We start from the raw sequence: 6,071 nt of genomic DNA on the forward strand, positions 1-6,071 counted from the left end.
GAAAAGAGGCCATTGCACTTCACTTTTATTAATAATCAGCCTCTAGTCACTTTCTCTTTCAGATCCTCATGCATTAGCACAATGCCACAATCTTTGGGGTGTCTACACTATGGGGAAAGATCTGGTTTTCAAACACTGCTTCTTTTGGAATTTTAAAAACAACACTGGAAAATTTCACCTAGTTTTAAGTTTTTGTATAAGCTTCTTTTTATAAAAACCTACATTTCCCATCTAAATGAAACTTAACAGTGTCATTTTAAAGCCCCTGGTTATTAAACCTCAGTTCAGGTTTATTTGTAGCTCACTCCTGAGCTGCTCCATAATTCTCTTTGGCTACAGGTTGTCCATTTTATTGCCAACTCCAGGTGCTCTGTGTAATGCTCCCCCTACTGACATGGGCTCTGCTGTGACAAGAGGAATGGCTCTCCTTCTAGTTGCTTGGAAAGGAAAATGGGGACTGGAATGAGGAATATGTACCAATAGGGGATTTGTTGTCAGATGGCATCAACATCGGAATAGCTGAGAGCACCTGAGTTCTCTGAATAGGATTCTCTTGGTGACCTTGGACAACTCATTTAATTCCTCTGCCTCAGTGTTCTGATCTGCAAGATGGGGAGAATAATAGTCACCAACCTACCTCAGAAGGGTGTTTTGTGTGTTACTTAGTAAATGCTGGCAAAGTGCTTTGAAGATAATTAAGTACTAAATATTATTTTGAATACAACAGATAACACTTCACAGGAGAGAAATCTCTTCACTCATCCCCCTCTCTCCTAGGTCCATGCAGTACCTGTCTCCTCTTCCTTCACCTCTCAAAGCTAGATGCAGAACATTCTCTACTCTTAAAGGTACAGTCCCATCACTACAGGCATTGAGCATCATGAAATGCTTTCTGTTAAACTGCTGGTAACGTTAATCAACCCTGGTTTAAACTCTGTTGTCTTGGGTCCTCTAATTCCAGCTCCATGTTTCTTCATACTAAAATCCTTCTGTATAATTTAATTGTAACTTTTAGAAAGCTGGTGTCTTCCAGCCAGAACAAATGCCTAGGAGGGAGTACAGTATATTCATGTTCACAGACTCCTAGGCAGGCTTCATAAAGAGGTGGAGGGGCACAAAAAAGTGGTTTTACTATCCTAAACTCTGCCTGCTCATGATGCCAAAATAAGATGCCACTCACAGGTGCCTGTGAAGAATTTTCACAGTATGAGGCTTATCTTCACATACAGCACTAGTGCAGCTGTGCCGTTGTAGCACTTAAGTGAAGACATTCCTATGGCTGACAAGAGAGCTTCTCCCATCGGTGTAGTTAATCCACCTTCCGGAGAGGTGGTAGCTATGTCAATGAGAGAAACTGTCCTGCTGACAAAACCTCCTGTGTAGACAGCGCTAAGTCAGTATAACTGTACTGCTCAAGGCTGTGGATTTTTCACACCTCTGTGCGACGTAGTTATACCGATATAGGTCTGTAGTGTAGACCTGGCCTTATTGTCCCTCTCTTTCTTTGTATCCTCTTCATCAGCGCAGAAATAATTACAATGGTGACATTTAAATGGTCATCATTAGGCCCCAGAATTAGCACATTGACATGAACAAGGGTAGTTCACACTATTTTTTGACCTGCTGTTTCCAGCAGATTAAGATAGGCAGCACTGCATGGTTTACAACCAGTTCACAAGGTGAAGATTTTCTTCATAGTCTTAAGGGTGAGTCATCATTTGCTTGTGAAGAAAAGCTGAGATCCTGGAGCACACAATGCAGCCAACAGGGGAAAGTACCAGCTCACCAAGACTGGTGTGAGCCAGTCACATTCAATCACCTCCCCAAAGGGTTAATCAGCTGTGCCCGTTGGAACATGTGCATCCTGTGTATCAGTGTCTCTTTCTAGTTCATAATGCTGAATGGAAATGGTTCTTAAATAGAAAGAATGCCTAGGAATCATAAATCATTCACAGACCAACATGGAGCCCCTTAGCCATTACCAATAAAGACACTTCTAAACAAAAATCTTGCCCTCCTAGGAGCCTTTCACACCTACTTTGCTCTGCTGTAAATGAGACCACAAGGGGTATGATTCTCATTTACACTAAGGCACCTTTATGCTGCTTGGGCCCTGATCCACACCACTTTTGGGCCCCTTTTTTTTCCTCCCCCATCCCCTGCCAAGCAAGGGGGGATAGTTCTGCCCCTCCCCACAACACCCAGCCTGGGAAGGGGGTGAGGGGACCCTGCAGCAGCCCCGTGCCCAGTTTGGAATGGGGTGGGTGTGAAGAAGCCCAGGGTCTACAGGAGGAACAGAGGTGAGGCTGGGGGGCAGAATTGTGGGGGGGGGCATAACTAATGTGGAGATGGGATTCATTTGGGGATTGGGGGGAAGAATTAGCTGCTGGGCATGGGGAGGGGCAGATGTGGGGGTGAAAACTCCTGCAGCAGGGGACAACTCACCTCAATAAATCAGGGGGAGTGGGCAACATGAATTGTCTCACACACTGGGGATGGGCAGGGGGACGGTTTCAAATATCAAAAGCCATGCCAAAACCACAATATAATTACAATAAACACAGAATTTGGGGGGGTCTGAGTCGTGATTTTTAAACCATTGCGGTTGGCATGGGCCCCTGGTGTCTGCTCCCAGAAGGGGATGAGGAGCGTGTGTTGGATAATCACTGGCTTAAGGTCTGAAGGCTATTAGGGTACGTCTACACTTTGACAAAAAACCCCGTGGCACTGATTCTCAGGGCCTGCGTCAGCTGATTCAAGCTCACAGGGCTAAAAATTGCAGTGTAGACCTTCTGGCTTGAGCCCAGGCTCTGAGACCTCTCCCCACCCCAAGTCTAAAGGCCCCGGCTCTTGAGCGCCCAAAATGTCTAGACTGCAATTTTATAGCCCCGCAAGCCTGAGTCAGCTGACCCAGGCCAGCCACGGGTCTTTTGTCACAGTGTAGACATACCCTTAGGGTTTATTTGAGGGTCATTGGAACAGCTTCCCAAGTCATGTGGTAAATTCTCTTGGAGTCTTTAAATCATGATTGGATGTCTTTCTAAACGAGGCGCTCCAGTTCACCCAGAAGCGCTGGCTACTGTGGATCTACCCTTTGTGGAAGGGAAGTGCAATTGCCGGGGGAAGGCGTGTTTCTCTTCGAAGTGCCCTTGTCCCACTCAGGCTACTTTGTCCAGTGCTAGCCAGAGGCAGGTGCATTGTTTTCCACATGGTGACACATTGTAACTGTGGTGGAAATTCCCTTTCCTCAGTGCTAATGCTGAAGATCCCCCCTCCTAACCAGCCTTTAGTGGGCTCTCTAGGGGCCCCAGGACTCCATGGGAGCCAGGTGAATGGTCCTGGCCTGTAGAGATGATCCCTGGAAATAAGAAACCCCACTAGTCTCATTTCTCAGCTGTTGCTTTTAGCTTCTGGGCATTTCCAGATCCACTGCTTTCTGTACTACCACTGACAGCTTTCCCCCAGGCCTTTACTAAGCGTTTTCAAAACCACTTTCTGTACATTTCAATCTCACTCTCCTACAACACAAATAAGGTTTTGTTGCCATGGAAACACATAGTTTGCCTTTCAGGTGTGTATGGAGTGATGAGTGGTAATTACCATGCCCCATGCTGGGGGAACCCACCAAAGCCACAAGCTTCAGCTAACTCCAAAACTGGGGTTCAGTATGAAAGTCAGGGGGAAAAAAGGGGTGGGGGGAAAGCTGTATAGAGAAATGAAGTGAGCTTTCCCAGCCCCTGCTCTCAGTGCGTGCGAGGCTGGAGCTTGAAATGAACAGCACATAGGGTGATATAATCCCTTCAAATGAGCTTCTAGAGGCAGCTTTTGGGGGGTGGGGTTGGGAAGAGGCTGAGCTGGGTAACCCTAAGAGCTCTTCAGGGCCTTAGTTTCTGGACAGGTCAGCATGAGTGAGTCATATGGGCCAATATCTGTCATGCAAGGCAGGGCTGCTGTAGCTTCAGGGAGCATTGCCAGTTCCACCCCCTGCCCAGCAGCAGGCCTAACACAGGTGCAGCCTCAGAAAGGATTACCTGCCCCAAGTTTGTGTGTGGGGGTGGCATTTTCTGAGTGAAATTCCTTCCAACACTTTGGGGGGAGGCACTTAGAGAGGCTGCTGGTTAAAGGCAGCTCCTGCCAGCGGCTATTCCTGCAAAAGGGGTCTCCAGGATTCCCACTGTCCCCTCCCTCCTGCCTAATAAGGGTCACCTGGAGAGACATTCACCCCTGCTGTCACTCTGAGCCACCCCAGTGGAAATGTCACTTCTAAACAGAACTGCAGGCAGCAATGAGCCATGGTGCCAGCTTTGTTGCCCCTGCTGGCTGCTCTCAGAGCTTCTGAGCAGGCAGACAAGGCTCCTTCTTCCTCCTCCCTGGCTCACAGCTTTCCCGCCTTCACCCCACTGCTCCTCTCAGCTAAGGCAGGCCAAGGAGAGGAGAAAACAGCACACAGAACTACTGCAGTTCCTCACAATGAGAAAAGTTTAGAGCAGATCTTCAAACCTGCTCTGTCCTCAGAGGGCCAAAACTGTATAAACTACATAACACGCTCATTGTGGATCTGGGATAATCCACAGATGGGCGCTTTCCAGGGTCTAAAGACTCTGACCAGCTCTTCAGCTGCTGTAAATCAGCATAGCTCCATTGGCTTTAATGCTGATTCCCACCAGCTGGGGACTTAGGCCTCTATTCACCACTTCCCCAATTACTGCTCTGATGTTTCTAAGGCTACAGCTGTGTGAACAGAGGCTAGCAGCTAGGGACTTAGCAGGATGCTATTGCGGTTACCTGGAGAGGTTTGGAAGACTACAGCCTGTTTCCCCAGCTGCTGAATCAAAGATACTCAAAGAAAGAAGGAGAATGTTTGGTGAGCATATGGGTGTGTCAGAGGGTCTCAGGTAAGTGATTCTTTACTATGGTGATGTGATAACCCCATGCTGGCCTGTTTGTGATGAGCTATTCCACTAATTCACCCAGTTCAGGGAACTGTATAGATACGAGTAGGTGCAATTGGGGCTGGGTAAGGGACTGTGTGTGGCAAATGAGGCTATAATTTCAGCTACTGCTGGCTCTAGAGAAAAATTCAAAGGTAGTATATACATACTGAGTTGGTAAAATGACTTGTAAAGGTGCGCAATGTCATTGTACTATATTTAGATAATCTGATAGAGAAATTCATGTATCTGTTCTCATAGAGCGGGAGGCTCAGCTGCTGCTAGCAGCTCTCTAAACAAATCTCAGAGGCAAAAGTAGTCCTTAGAGAGGGCTGTCAATACAGGAGAATTTGTATGTGACATCGGACAGTTTCGGCTTCTTTCCAAAATGGGGCCCTTCACAAAAAATGAGAACCACATATTTATGTGTAGCTCTGGATGGAAGTTTATTTTTGCCTGATTATTTTGGGTTCCTATCTTTCACCAGGAGTGGCACTCAACATGGGATGTGTTTTAATCCCCTGGAAAAGCCATATGATATGGGAATAAGGCACTGCAATAATCACAAATGGCCACAAGATGGAACCCTAGGTCCACTTCATTTTGGGGAATCTGGCCATGAAACATCTGACCCCCATGAAAAGATCTTTCAGTGTTAAATCCTGTCTATGCAGAAATTTTGATGTCACTCTACTGCCTAGCCCAGACAGTGCAGATGTTTTGCTCTGTTGCCAGGGAGTTAGTGAAGTCAGCTCATAAAAGGGAGGGACTAGTTGTTTTGCTTAGAGTCAGAGCTGGCATAAGTAAGTGCCATGAAAGCTTCCTGTCCTCTCCTCTTGCTGGCTTTGCCTGTACATCTAGGTCCTGACTTATGGCCACTCCCAGCCGTTCAGTTCCATGCTCCCACCCAACTCTGCCTATGTCCCTCACTCCTGATGTGAAGCATCCTCTGTCATTCCAGTCCTGACAGGCACATAGCTCTCCCAATACACCCCAAGCCTGGCCTGATCAGTCCTTGGTCTTTGTTAAGGACTAGATTTTTCAAAAGAGCTCAGGGCCTTATTTTCAGACATGCTCAGCATCCCTGACCAGGACAGATTTTCAGGAGCGCAGCACCCATTAATGCATGAGAACATGGGA

The sequence above is a fragment of the Lepidochelys kempii genome, chromosome 8, assembly GCF_965140285.1.
Source record: "Lepidochelys kempii isolate rLepKem1 chromosome 8, rLepKem1.hap1, whole genome shotgun sequence".
Taxonomy (NCBI): domain Eukaryota; kingdom Metazoa; phylum Chordata; order Testudines; family Cheloniidae; genus Lepidochelys; species Lepidochelys kempii.